At 36.6% G+C, this 15,859-nt stretch overlaps 1 long non-coding RNA gene across 1 annotated transcript in view; it reads right to left on the reverse strand.

The window, feature by feature from the left end:
* Positions 1 to 4,644: 4,644 nt before the first annotated feature.
* Positions 4,645 to 15,859, reverse strand: part of LOC123383436 — a 132,451-nt gene continuing 121,236 nt past the window's right edge. Inside the window, exons 4-5 of the long non-coding RNA XR_006593158.1 lie at positions 7,307 to 7,429; positions 4,645 to 4,698 (exon numbers count right to left, since the gene is read on the reverse strand). This is a non-coding gene — a long non-coding RNA (uncharacterized LOC123383436). The remainder of the gene's footprint in view (positions 4,699 to 7,306; positions 7,430 to 15,859) is intronic.

Consider the following 15,859-nt stretch of genomic DNA (forward strand, 5'->3'; position numbering starts at 1 on the left):
GAGCATTTTCAAAATTAGATAATGTTAGAAAAACGTAGATGACATATGCTAGAAGGAAATCACTAGCATATTATAATGCCACGTTTGCTACAATAAATCGGCCAGTTCAACACCCTGCGGTTGTCTGTGTCCATTTTTATTTTAGTTTTAGTTTTTTATTTTAGTTTTTTTTATTTTCCAGTTTTTTATTTTAGTTTTGTTTTATTTTCACCGACGCCGTTCTTCCTTCGGGAACCCCTGGTTGCTGGAGCTGGTCTCCAGCACTAGTGAACATATGAAATGTAACTAGTATGCATGAGAAACTAAATTTTTAATTTTATTTAACTTTAAATAGCCACATGACTAATGGCTATCACATTCGACAGTGCAATTCTAGACTTACAAGTATTATTTTAGTAAAGAAACTAGATATTTAGCACAAATTTGTGTGTGAATTAAAAAGATGCTTGAAATTTGTGGTGGAAACAGGAACTGTATGGCAACATTAAAAGAAATACAAGGTTTAGACAATTGAAGTTACATGTACATAAATGTAGACCAATTCAGTCTAAATAATCAAATCCATGTCATTGGAATATCAGAAGTCCAGACTGAAGGCAGTGTGCAAGGGCATAATGCCTGGCTATGTGAATAGACCTCATGTTCTAAATCCTGAATCAAATATTTAGTGTGTTTCTGAGCTTCCAAAGTCTCCATCTACCACTAGATGCCAGTTAATGAATGAATCTGCCTTCTACTTTTAATGGAAAATAGAGGTACTAAAATGTGCAATCCTTCAGTTTTCCTTCCCAGTCTCTTAAAGTTTCACTTGATTTTAAAAGCACCCCCCTTTATTATTTTTTTTTCAGAGAAAAAGCAAAAGTTGTTTGATGCCAATTATATATCTCCTTCATTCACTCTTGACTTCACTAACATGAGCTTTCTCAGGGTCCATCATATTAAGCTGGCTCTCTTTATAAGTCCAGTTTTAACCTTTAATTTCTCTCTGGTCAAGTTTACACGTTTATAAGTATACTTAAAAAATTATATTAAGATCAACCAACCAATCAATAGTTTCTTCTTCGAACTATTGCCGGTGGTAATATGCGTGCTGTGTTCATTTCCTTACCTCCCTCATCCTTCAAGTCACGTCTTTCTGGTTTCTTCTCCCAATATCAAATGGGTTGCCTCTTTCAAAGTTCATACTGTCCTCAATTAACAGCCTGACTTATAAAGTACATTTTATTTAATAATATCCATAATTGATATGTGTTTATGATGTTAGGTTTTAGGAAAATATTATGGTGTGTAAATTTGCATGGCTCCGGTGACAGATGGATTAGAGAGGCCAGCTTTTATCAGAGGCATGTTATTTTTATTTCCATCTGAAAGACTAAAGAATAGGCCCCTATATTGATTGATAGTGAAATACCTTTGCTATTAGTGTAGCTATTCCAAAGGACTGTATACCTTTTGCATGGCATTAAACTTTGTTAAAAATGTTCTGAAATAAAAATGAAATTGCTATGTTACAAAGAAAATAGTATTACCTGGCATATTAACAAAAAGGTACTAAACTTAGTTCATGGAAATAGTTTGAAATTTTAGTGACAGAATAAAACGTCCTTGCTGTGGCAGCATAAAAGGATCTGGAAAAGGAACTCAATCTTCTGTTTCAAGTTGTAGTTTTATCCGACAGCTTAAATGTCTTCACATGATATGTGATATTTTAATACATACAAAAATATAGTGGTAGAGATGCTAAAACTACTCACACTAAAATTTGGAGCATCAGAATATATTCATGGAATACTTTGGTCACGTCCCTAATGCAGAATAAAGGTCATTTCAACAATTTAAATACTATTTTTTATGCCCTGGAGATCTCCAGTAATTGATTTCTATTCAAAAGTGTCATAAATATTTCATTAGTACTTGTTCATAAGCAAGAACATTTTTTTCAATCATGTTTTAATATTTTATGTACTCCTAAAAACACAAATTGCAAATTAATTGAAAGCTATTGAGAAATTGGAAAGATAAGTTGAAATCATTTAAAAGTAAAAGCCTCCAACTTCAGCCCTATTAGAAAGAATATAAACAAAACCATAATGAGCTTGAATTCATCGTTTAATATGATATCCCACTAAAAGAATGGTGAATGGGATTAAGATGATTTACTCAAAGCAATAAGTAATTTAGTAGCAGATTCAGGACCATAGCAGCTTAAGGACCAGCCAGCCAGGCAGATAGATAACTGTATTGCTTATCTGTATGTGGTGCAAACATAACAAAGGTATAAATAAGGAATAGAGTGCTGGGTAGCTCAGGTTTTCAGGTTTATCACTTTACATCATACTACAAGGTAAAGAGTAACTTCAAACAGGAATTACAAAGCATTCTTGTTGGATGACTTAGCGATATCACGCATTTTTGCCATTCAAATGAAAAACAGCAGTGTGCAATTACACTTAATATCACCAACTGTGAGAACCATCTTGTTGACAATCCCCTTAAGTCTGCAGTCTTAAATAATACTTAAACATCTATAAATTATCAGAGTGCTGTTTTATACTATCATCTAAATTCTCATCTGTTTAGTATGACTGCAAATAATTTGCTTGCTTCATAAAAAAAAGTTAGAGTAAAAATTTCCGATCCAGACTTTTAGAACACCCACCACCAAATATTCTACTGCAGCCCACGTTATGGAATTAGTAAGTGAAACTGCTCCTGTAAATAGGGGCACCTGGGTGGCTCAATCAGTTAAGTGTCCAACTGGTGATTTATGCTCAGGTCATGATCTCGGTTTGTGTGATCGATCCCCGCATCGGGCTCTGCGCTGACAGCATGGAACCTGCTTGGTATCCTTTCTCCTCTGTATGCCTCTCCCCAACTCACGTGTGTGCATGTGTGCATGCACACATGCACACACACACTCTCTTTCTCAAAATAAATAAACAAACTTAAAAAAACCCAAAACCCCCCAAATTATATATATGTGTATGTGTGTGTGTATGTATGTATGTATGTATGTACATACATATATATATGTATGTATATATATATATACATATATATATATGTATATATATATGGAACCTTAAATATATCTCAAATTTTCAATGTCTAAGTGTCTAAATCTGGTCATATCCAAGACTAGTGTTTTATTTCTTATTTTTTAGATTCAAATGTTAGTTTTTATTCCATACTTTTTTTTAATAATGTTAAAAACAGAGAAGGAAGAGATGTACACTATGCGTTCTTTGTCTCTATTATCCTTACATATAGACAGCCATACTGAACATTGTTATAATTGTGCCAGACATGGCAAGAAATACTTTATGGATGGGGCGCCTGGGTGGCGCAGTCGGTTAAGCGTCCGACTTCAGCCAGGTCACGATCTCGCGGTCCGTGAGTTCGAGCCCCGCGTCAGGCTCTGGGCTGATGGCTCGGAGCCTGGAGCCTGTTTCCGATTCTGTGTCTCCCTCTCTCTCTGCCCCTCCCCCGTTCATGCTCTGTCTCTCTCTGTCCCAAAAATAAATAAAAAAACGTTGAAAAAAAAATTAAAAAAAAAAAAAAAGAAATACTTTATGGAAATAGAAATATAGAGGGTTTTTATGCATGTATGTCCAAAGCTGTGCCAAAAGGTTAGCACAAATAGGCGAGTACCTATAACATTGTAAAGATACTTGGACAGAATGTAAATGAAAAATTAGTAATATACTAATAATATATTAATTTGAAGAATGCCAAAATGCCCACATATGCATAAATATTTACCTTCTAGTACAAAAATTTCCACAATCATTTCTTATTTGAGGTAAAGAACATTAGACAAAATATAACCACTACTTAATCATTATTATTTAGTAGTAACAGTATTAGAAGTAGCAGCAAAGAATTCTATTGTGATAGCAGGTTGGTTTGGTTAAAACGCTTTTCATAGGTTAATCAGTTTAACTTTTTTTTTCCTTAACAGCTTTATTGAGATAGAAACCACATACCACAGAATTCCCCCACTCTGAATGTACAAATCAATGGTTTTTAGTATATTCACGGATTTGCACCACCATCACCATAATTAGAACATTCGCCTCACCTCAGAAAGACACCTTGTACACTTTAGCTAACCTTCTCCTCCACTTCCTGCCTTCCCCCTCCATTTAACCTTTATAATAGTCCTAGGAGGTACACCATTTACATTTGAAGAAACTGAGGCATAGGAAAGTTCAATGATTTGCCCAAGGGCATAAAGGTAGAAGGAAAAGAAGATGGGATTTGAATCCAGATCATCTGGCTGCAGATTCTTTGTTCTTAACCACTATTCTATACAGCCTCCATTAAAAAAGCAAAGGATATTTTAACTTTGTTATGGATACTCTGACCCATACAAAGCAGCAATAGCTGAAAGCCAAGCAGGCCACATTTCATAAAATGATTCTGGGACTTTAAAGCTGGGTCTAGATCTGCCATATGTTTTTGATCTGAACTGTACTGAATTTTTAGGCTTCATGAATATATTTCAATTTCCACATAATTTACCACCTTGGTCCCAGACATACTGCCAATATCAAGGCAGGACAGGAAACTAGTTTAACAACAAGAGATAACTTATGTCACATAGACACAATTTCTCACAAAAATAAAACCCAAACATACTTACTTTTCCTCCTCCAGGGACAGACCATTCACACACTTAGTACATATTTTGCAGTCCTGTGAAAAGGAGAAACAGTCAGTGCTATGCTAGTGCCTTTGTGCAAATTAGAAAAGTAACCCAGTCTCAAGATACTGTATTGCCTCTATTGGAGATTTGTTACAATAAACTGACTGTAGTAGAAGAAGACACATTGCTTCTACCTGTCACGACATTTTTGCAAAAAACATTCAAATAGATGACATGTATTACGTGAATGTCCCTCCCCCTTTTGATACAGCACCACATGACACCACCCATGAGGCTGCTTTCAGTGGGTATGAATCCACAGCCACCCAATGATCCCTCTCTGAAGGTAGTGGGAGCGATTTTACAGCTGGCATGCAAGGTTTCAATCCTGGGAGTTTGCCCCCTAGAACTTTAACTCCCATATTTACAACAACTACCTATTCTGCTGGTAGCCAAAGGAAACCTCATTTAAAATGGAGTCATGGAGCCAAATGGGGTATCTCTCATGCCCCACTACTCCTCCATCATCACTTGCAGGCAGGTAGAGATGTACCTTGCGTTCTCAACAGGAAGAAGAAGCGTATACTTTTCTATCCTAGCAGAAGGAAGAAAGCATTTCTTCTTGCCCAGTAACAGCCCAGCCAATGAAAGACTGTCACAGCTCAGTCACTGAAAAGCCACTACAGTTCAAACTCCAAGTTTACTTCAATGGACTTTTTGTTTATAAGAACCCCTACCAACTCTCCCCTTTCCTATATGAAAGAAAATTCCTCTCCTTTGCCCTTGGGACTTGCCTATGGTTTTGCCATACTTGCATGTCCTGAGTTGCAATTCTCTGCTATTCCGAAATAAATTCATTTTGCTGATAAAATAACAGGCTGTTATATTTTTAAGGTCAACCCAACCTATGAGCATTAACAGTAGTGAACTGGAATTCAGGCAAATTCTCAAGCACCTCTATCAGAATTTGTATGTGTTCACTTGAGTCCTGTGGACCATATATCTCTTCTTCTCCCTGGTGGTAACTTTCCCCCAAGGGTGGGTTATCAGAATCCAATGGCTTTTTCCATTCACTATGAGTTTAAATGGTACCATAAATGGGTTACCTTCTAGGGGTGGAGGCTAACTAACTGCCCTCTCTAGTGTGTCATTGTTTCTCTTCTTCCTCTTATTCATCATTTGACTAATATTCTTTAGTCTTTAGTGTTCCAGAGTAGTAATTTTCAAATATCAACTGGAAAGTAGTTCGCTTTTTTTGCCTTGATGCCTATCAAGTTAGCTACATGTTTTTTAGATGGTTTAGTGTTATTCGCTGTGTTTCCTCTGCTTTTGTACTACCAACTGAGATACCTCATTAGCCCAGAACCCCAGGTTGCAGCCATCAATGGCACAGTCTGTGGTCTGCCACAGTCCCAAGCTTTCTGTCATGTCTCCAAAGTCACACAACCAGCACTTTGAAAATTTCAAATGTTTCACTATTCTCTCTCTCAATGCATATGGGTTGGTACCACAGAGAGAAAGTTTCAACATCCTTGTTGCTGAGCAGGTTTTTTTGGTTAATACTGACATTAGAGTCAATAAAATCCATTTAGTCCAATACTTGTAGGCACGTAGACAAGTGTGATGTTATCAATACATGCCTAAAAAAAAGATTCACACACATACATCTGGCCTTATCTGTCATGAGGCAAGAAACTAGTGAATCAAGTATGGAGTGCCACTATCAGATAGCTATATTTTGACCAAAGTTATAGTTTTTCTTTTCTTTTCTTTGTCTCCTTCTAGTATGGCCCCTAAGGTGCCCAAATCCCAAATTAGCAATTCAAGAGAGATTGAGCAAGATAAGGATATGCTAAATCAAGAGTGTAATCTGAGTACTATTTCAGGAATCAATTTGACTTGTTACACACATATCTTTTACCACAAGGTTCGAAAAGGACTGAGGAATCAAAGAGGCCTGGTTCTCTCAAGATCTGATGCCTTTTGTTTTTTGTTGGTATCACAGCCTTGACTTGATAATTCACTAAATAATTCAGAGCTTCTGCAGCTTTTTAGCAAACTTGAGGTTATAGCCCTTTCACCCCTAAAAGTAGTTTTAATTCTCTAAAATGTTCAGTGCTGTTTGGTAGAAGTGAAAATATGGGTGGAGAAGTGCCTTATTATAATAGTATCTCACCCACATATTTGTCCATCAGAATTGGCTCTTGTCAAAGGACAACTTTATTTGACTTCTTAGTCTCTTAAAGCTTCTCTGCTAATCCTCCTAGAAGGATCTTGCAAAATGGAATTACTTTACCTAAATAAACAAGGACAGATGATATTTGACCATTCCATCTTCATTAGCCATAGGACATTTGAGAGCAGCTTTCCCAACCTTCAAACACTAAAGGGCATGAATTTTAATCCAAGAAGTCCAAATAAGAATTGTACATACTACCACAGAGGAACAAGCACAGCATGTTCTCGAAAAAGCACCTCAGACTGCAATCATTCCAAAATTTCCTCAAAAACCTCAAAGATCTTAACATTCTGTAGCTCTACAAGAGAACATCCCCCAGGTCATTCAAAGAAAGATACAATTTTAAAATTTTAGATTCCTCTTCATGCTCCCCTCCCATTTTTCAGATATTGAATATATTCTAAAATAAATCCTCTTACAGTGTTTCCAGAGAAGAATTATACGATGGTGGCATTTAGTTCTTTTCTGCCTGTAACTTCTGATGACTACAGATGTGAATTCTCAGTAATGGTGACAGGAAAAAACATTCAGCTACTCTCTCTCTGGAAAGACAATATTTGAAGAAGCCTGTTCAAAACAACAATCTCCATTTAAACCTCCTAGATACAGGATAAAACATTAGATACAATTCCCTCTTTTGACCATATCCTTCCTACGGTAAAGTTTAGATGGTTTAAAACTGGGTTATACCTGACATAATGTTAAAATTACATGTTATCCAGCATCACCAGCCCCACATCTTTTCTACCTGTGTTTCCACCTCTAATTTTGACATCACCTGGGCACTGGCGCAAGTAAGGGTTAAATTTTCTAATTTCCCTTCATGTCCTTTCTTTATTTAAGGTTTGTCATCTGAACAACTTTGTTTTCTTTTGTTTTATTTTTCCAGCATTTCATTTTTTTCCTTTATAAATGTAATATACTGTCAAACAGAAAAATGATAACATCAATTGCTATATGCTAAACACTGGACTAACCAACACACACACACACATACATACACATTCTTATCTGAATAAAACACCTTAATGAGGTAAATAAATATCCCTATTACAAAGATAATTAAACTGACACACAGGGATTATGTAAAGAATGCTCTTCACAGAAAAAGCAGTAATGTTTTGTGCTTAGGTGCATGCGCTTTGGACTGAGATCCTGTGTATCAAAATGTTAGCAGCACAACTTATTTATTGGGCACTATAAGCAACTCTACCTCCACTATCTCCCTCATAGTTGTTAAACACAGATTTCACCTGAATAAAAGTTAATATGCTCCATTATCAGACCCCGAGTATAGGTGCATAAACATATAAACACATACAGGCATTGTTGTTTCAGTTCATATGTACGCTTGAAGCAACAGTGATTATTACACGAAGATAAAAATAAAGTATCAATCAAATTGGGTTGGGCCAAATGGCTTCCTGAAAAATAATTATTTCGGATATAGTCATATAAATACCTATGCAATATATTGCTAGAATTTCTCAGTAATAGGACCCAGAAAGCAACGGCATATAGTTATATGCGTAAACTTTTTGAAAATAGCTCATACGCTCTATGAGCTTATAAACACAAAGTCAGCATTATTATTATACATTGTTCAATCTAATTTGACCATGTGACTTTCAAATTTTGTCATATTAGCTAGTTTCTTACTATTTTTGGACAGCAATTTATGTGTGAACTTCATGCAAAGTATTTCTGAAAAATGCAATCATAGATAAGATATGGATTCTGCCCACTAGTATTCTATAATCTATTCAGATAGATTTAAAACAAAAAGGAAGATATGTCTTTAATTCAAATAGAGATTGATAACCAAATGATAACTCTCAAAAAAGTGGGTACACATAAATTACAATAAATGGGAAGAGAAAGAAAAAGATGATTTTTAGATATGGCAGTCAGAAAAGGATTATAGCAAGCAGCACTACCAACAATAACCAAACGATGAAGAGAGCCCAAATATCCATCAACTGCTGAATGGATAAAGAAGATGTGGTATACATACAAAAGGGAATATTACTCAGCCATCAAAAAGAACAAAATCTTGCCATTTGCAACAAAGTGGATGGAGCTAGCATGTATTATGCCAAGTGAACTAAGTTAATCAGATAAAGACAAATGCCATCTGATTTTCCTCATAAGTAGAATTTAAGAAGCAAAAGAGAAGAACACAGGGGAAGGTGGAGGGAAGAGAAGAGAGGGAAACCACAAGAGACCCTTAACAATAGAGAAAAAACTGAGGGTTGGGTGGGAGATGGGCTAGATGGATGATGGGTATTGAGGAGGACACTTGTGATGAGCACTTGGTGTTGTACGCAAGTGATGAATCACTGAATTCTACTCCTGAAACCATCAATGCTCTGTATGTTAACTAAAAATTAAATTAAGAAAATAAAGATAAAAAATCAAACAAAAGGAAAAAGGACTGCAACATCTAGGAAACAATATGCACATATCCCTCTAACATGGAACATTTCTATATAAATTATTTTTGAAAAATCTTTTGCCAATACCTATGCAAAAATTTAAATATATTGTAAAATAATTCTAAATTACAATCAATATCATTCTCAGGTAACTCAAATACAGATTTTCCTTTTGTAAAACCATTCAGAAAATCCTTTATAACATTTTACATTGTCTAGTGATATGTCTGTCTATACAAATAAAGCAAGCTTTCTATTACTTCACTTGGATTTTTCTTTAAGAATATAAGCATACTTGGACTTCCATACCAGTCCTAGACATGTTATTGGAAGCAAAATAGGAACCATGAATCATTTATGCTTTTAATTCACATTCAGTGAGTTCTTACTATGTGTCACATACACTTCTAGGTAAAACAGAACAGTGAACAAAAGAATAATGTTTCTGATATTAAAGAGCTTTTAATTTTAGTGAGGGAAGCTGACAACATATTAACAAACACAGGTGCATACATGAATATTTCCTATATTGTGCTGGGAGATGCTACAGGCCATGAAGGAAAATATGAAAGGATTAGGGGATAGAGAATACGACAGGGAGCACGAGTTTGTGCCGTCCGGTGTTCAGGGAAGTTGTCTGAGCAGATGACAGAACACACCTGGCAGATAAAGCAGCATGTGCAGAAACCTTGAAGTGGATATTAGACACTGAGCAACAGCAAGGAAGCCCGTAATTCTGAAGTGAACCATGCAGGTTAGAAAGAAGTAGGAGATGATACCAAAAGGTAGGAAATTCAGGACACTGTAGGACTTTGAATATCACTTGGAATGAAATGTGAAGGCATTACAGTGCCTTAACAGAAGGAGTCATATGGTCCGAATGGAAATTTTAAATGACTGTTCTTCCTGGTGTCAGTTGCCAGGTATCAGAATACAGGTGAATAAAGAGGGAGCAGGGAACCTCACATCATACACAAACATCAATTCAAATTGGATCATAAACTTAAATATAAGAGCTAAATAATAAAACCTTTCTATTTTATTAATTTTTTGAGAGGGAGAGAGAAAAGAACTTAAGCAGGCTCCATGCTCAGCACGTAGCTGGATGTGGGGTTCAACTCCACGATCTTGGGATCATGACCTAAGCCGAAATCAAGAGGTGGTCACTCAGCCGCTGAGCCACCCAGGTGCCCCTAAAAAAGACCTTCAAAAGGAACATAGAAGACCTTTGAGATCTCATACTAAGTCAAGGTTTCTTTTATATGTATCTATAAAAATGTCATACTTTTTCCTTTGTTTTCTGGTATTTTTAAAAGAAATGCAGTGTCACACACTTCTGCAGCTCGATTTTCTCACTCAATAATACTTCATAAAAATCCTAACTAAATCCACTGGTTTTGCTATATAATTCATTCTTTTTAACGGCTGCATAATATTTCATGAACAGTTTCAATAGAAGTATAGTTGACACATAATGTTATGTTAGTTTCAGGTGTACAACATAGAGATTTGACAAATCTATACATCATACTGTACTCACCACAAGTATAGCTACCATCTGTAACCATACAACACTATGGTAATACCATTGACTATATTCTCTATGCTGTACCTTTTTTTAAAAAAAATATTTATTTTATTTTTTTTTACAGAGAGAGTGGGGGAGGTACAGAGGTGGGGGGCAGAGGATCTGGAGTGTGTTCTGCGCTAATAGCAGAGAGCCCAACGTGGGGCTCAAACTCACGAATTGTCAAATCATGACCTGAGCTGAAGTTGGATGCTCAACCGAATGAGCCACCCAGGCACCCCTCAGTGTTGTACCTTTCATCCCCATGACTTACTCATTCCATAAGTGGAAGCCTGTAACTCCTACTCCCCTTCACTCATTTTGCCCATCCCCTTCACCCCCTAAGCAACAATTTCTTAAATATAACACTAAAATATTGTCCATGAAAGAAAAAATTGATCAATTGGAACTTATCAAAGTTCGAAAGTTTTGCACTTCAAAAGATACCGTTAAGAAAGGAAAAGACAAACAACAAACTGTAAGAAAATATTTGCAAACACATACTCAATATGAGATTTGTGTCCAGAATTTATTTTTTTAAAACCTTGATGCCTCAATAATAAGACAAAAGACTCAATCAGAAAATGACCAAAAGATATGGACATTTCATCAAAGGAGATGTATGAATGACCAATAAGCACATGAAAAGGTGCTTAACATCATTAGTCACTGATACCTTTTTACATGCACTAGAATGGCTAGTATAAATAAGAAAGGATGTAGATGAGTAGTCACCCTCATACGTTGCTGGTGGAAATACGATATGATACAGCCACTTTAGAGAACAGTTTTGCAGCTTCTCAAGATGTTAAACATACAGGTACCATATAAGCCAGCAATTCTACTCCTGGATAAATACTCAAGAGGAATGAAAACACACCTACACACAAAGACATGCATATCAAAGTTCAGAAGAGAATTATTCATAATAGCCCCAAACTGGAAACTACCTAAGTGTTCATCAACTTATAAATAGATAGACAGAATGTGCTTCCATACAATGAAATTCTCTACAGCAAGAGAAAGGAAAAAAAAATATGGATACGTGCTATGTCAGGGATGATCCTCAAAAATACTATGCTACATGAAAAAAGCCAGATATGAGACTACATATTGCATCGTTCTATTTATGTGAAATGATCATGGACAGAAAGTAGACTAGTGGTTGCTACAGTTAAGGGTGGGAATGGGCATGAGAGACTTCACTAAGAGGATGAAAATGCTTCAAAACTGTTATATTATGATGGCTGTACTACTCAGGAAAGTCACTAAAATCATTGAGTTGTACACTTGAAATTTTGTGAATTTCATATGTAAAATATAACTGGATAAAACTCTTAAAAACAATGGAAGCAGGTAGACTAACCAGGAGGCTCTAATTACAGTTAAAGGAAGGGATGATAGTGGCTTTGTTCAGTGAAAAGAATATCTGGTCAAAATGTGGATATATATGAAAATTAGTGTCAACGGGATTTACCTCTGGATTTGATGTGAAATGTGAGGGATCGGGGACTAAAAAAATCATTCCAAGTTTCTTGCTCTAAAACAACTGGTAGAATGGAGATGCCATTTATTCAGATGGCAAATAATATAGATTAGTTTCAGTCAGTGATAAATCAAAAGTTTGGTTTTAGACATGTTAAGATTGAAATCCTTAAAAAAAAAAAAAGATTGAAATCCTATTATATAGCCAAGTCATGTCAGCTGGACAATTGGAGTTCAGGGAAGAATTCAGGGCTGTAGCAAAAAATATAGAGTAATTGTTACAGAGACTGGATTTAAAGCTAGATGAGCTCACGAACAGAGCCGATACATACAAAGAAGACAAGCGAAGGGACTGAACCCCAGAATGTTCCCAAGTTTAAAGACAGAAAGCAAAGAAGTCGGTTATTAAGTGTCCGACTGTTGATTTCGGCTCAGGTCATGATCTCACGGTTCATGAGATTGAGCTGCGTGTTGGTGTCCACACTGACAGCGTGGAGGTTGCTTGGGAATCTCTCTCTCCCTCTCTCTCTCTGTCCCTCCCCCTGCTCATACGCACTCTGTGTCCCTCTCAAAAGAAATAAATAAACAAAAAAAGTAAACCTGCAAATATATTTTAGTCACACACAAAAACAAATTTGACAAGTATCTATGTCCCACTCTGGCCAGTTTCTGACACTGGTTTATTTTGTCATTCATTCTGATATACTGAACTGATCTCAAAGTAGTGTAATTCAAAATCCAGGTTTTCAAACACAAATGTGAATATGGTGTATATTCCACATTCCACAATGTACAGGTTCATGCATGTACTCATTCACAGAGCATACAAATTTACAAAATATAAATTGGGGAGCTTTAGCTTTGTAGGCACGCTGCTAGAAACCCGAAATGAATAAAAAAAAATCTAAAAGAAAATACCCCGTTAGGATGACAACATTAGTTTACTTTTTTTGCAACTAACCATCACAGAAACAAGAGTAGGATGAAGATCTCTGAGTTCCAAAGCAAATTATGATGAGAGCGAGAGAATTATTTTTCAGAACAAATATTTGGAGAATCACTCAAGTGTGACTAGGAGGACAAAGACGTTTTTAAAATAACACTGAAACAAACGGAGTTCCGATGAACCTGGGACTTCCTGCACCCTCACAAAATAAGCTGGGCACATTGCTCCTTCTCAAACATTCCAGTATAGGGTTGCTCTCCCCTGAGTCTCCACTAGTGTCTTCCGATGGCATCAGCAATTCAGGCGGGCTAATATGGAGCATGGATGGGTTTGTGAATAATTCTGTAAGTGTGGTCAGTGACTCGTATTTATCTGTGAATGGTGTGATGGCCGAAGCATCAGGAAGGTGGAGCCTGCCATTCCTAAATCCACATTTGCTGCAGAGCAACTCTGTTGAGAGCGCTCTGTGGAGGACTGATGAGAGCCGGCTTCCGGAGCAGCTGCCGTGTGGTTAGGGAACATAAGCTGAGTGGGCAGAAGAACATCTTAAGGAGTTACTGAAGCACAACATGCAGATTAGGTGGCAGGGCTGTGGACTCCTGGGAGCAAGAGTGGCAGAGCCGATAGCTCTTTTCTATCGTAGCTGTCAGGCAGACAGTGAGCAGAAGCAGCAGGGTGACAGACCGCCACTTCGGTTACTAGCAGAAGCCTACATATCATTAAGAACGTGGAAATATAAAAATTACTGTACCGAAACGTGCAGCTCTATAGACAGGAGAGGCCCTTCCAGGAAACCCAGATGAAGGCATCTGGTAATCTTTTCATTCAAATGATAGATACTTTCTATTAGAAAATGTGATTCAAGGAATTAACCTAGAAAAATAATTGATTACACAACACTAACAAGTTTCACAAGCTCTAGGTATTAGAAAAACCCCTTTACATGGGTCATTCCCTCCCCACCACCTCACAAAATATTCCATATGCTGCAAATGATGTTTTTACCAAAAGGAAAGGTATAATTTATAGTTAGAGAAAAAAGATCTTGCCTTTTTTTTTTTTTTGCCAGTGCCATTTACCACCCGGTGAACTTGGAGGAGTTTCCCTCCAAGCCTCAATTTCATCCTCTTTAGAATAGGGATAATCTCTGGTTTTCATTTTTATTATTTTGAGTATTAACAATATTTTAAATATGCCTGGCATAGTGTAGGCATTAAATACATGTAAGTTGTAATAATCAGTATTCACCAAAAACTATATATATATGTACTAATAATATAGCTTCATGGTGTTTGGATATTGCTACAATAACTAGGGCTATATGGCTTACGGATGAGTACGCGATTAGGGATTTTAGATCTGTTTGGTGTAGGCAAATAGAGCTTGTTATCATTATTCCTCATAGGGATAATATTAGGAAAGGGTATGCTATTTGGTCTGTTAGTGGATTAAGTACTATTGTAATAGGTATTATTCCATACCCACCTAGTTTCAGGAGCACAGTGGCGAGTACTATTGATCCAGCAATACAGGCCTCCACATGTGCTTTGGGTAATTAGAGACAGAGTCTATATAGGGGTATTTTTAGTATGAATGCTATTATACATGCTAGTCAAAGGAAAATATTAGATCAAGTGGTTGAGATTGGTTCAGTTCAGTATTGTATGATTAGAATATTTAGGGAGCTTGATGTGTTTTGGATATACAGTAATGTGACTAGGAGAGATAATGAACCTACTAGGGTGTAGAATGGAAAGTAAAGGCCTGCATTCAGTTGTTCTGTTTGATTACCTCACCGGGTGATAACAATCACGGTGGGAACTAGTGTAGCTTCAAATAAAATATAGAGCAAAATTAGTTCGATGGCGGTGAAGGTTATAATTAGGAATAGTTGCAAAAGGGTGAGTATTGTGATGTATAGTTTTTTTCGGGCAAGGGTTTCTTTTGATAAGTGTGATTGGCTGGCTATAAGTATTAGTGTTAGTCATGCTGTTAATGCCAGGAGGGGTGCAGAGAGCGGGTCTGAGAAGAGCAGTAGTGAGAAGTTGAGATTGTTGTCGTTTTGTTGGTTAAGGTAGGTAAGGCTGACGAGGCTAATTAGTAGGCTGTGGGCTCTTAATTCAGATTATATTGGGTTTTGATAGCCATGTCAATGGAATTAGTATTATAGTTGGAATAATAATTTTTAGCACTGTAGGGGATTTAGCTTTTGTGCATAGTCCGTTGCGTATGTGTTGGATACTCACTAGGAGGGATAAGCCTAGAGCTGCTTCACAGGTAGCGAACACTAGTAGAATAATAGGAGTTACCCTATTATTAGGGTTTAGGGTATTTAGGAGGTACCTAAACTCTGTTTAGGTCAAATTTCCTAAGGTTTCAAATAAATACTGGTTTTGGAAATAGCCTTTGCTTGTTTGTGAAACAAATGAATACATTATGGAATTATTTGGAATACAAAATACACAGGTTTTTTTTGGGGGGGAGGGGTTGGTTAAAAGCTTTCAAAAATAGCAAATAAGTCATAAGTACGCCCCAGAGA

This window comes from Felis catus, chromosome X, assembly GCF_018350175.1.
Source record: "Felis catus isolate Fca126 chromosome X, F.catus_Fca126_mat1.0, whole genome shotgun sequence".
NCBI classification, from domain to species: domain Eukaryota; kingdom Metazoa; phylum Chordata; class Mammalia; order Carnivora; family Felidae; genus Felis; species Felis catus.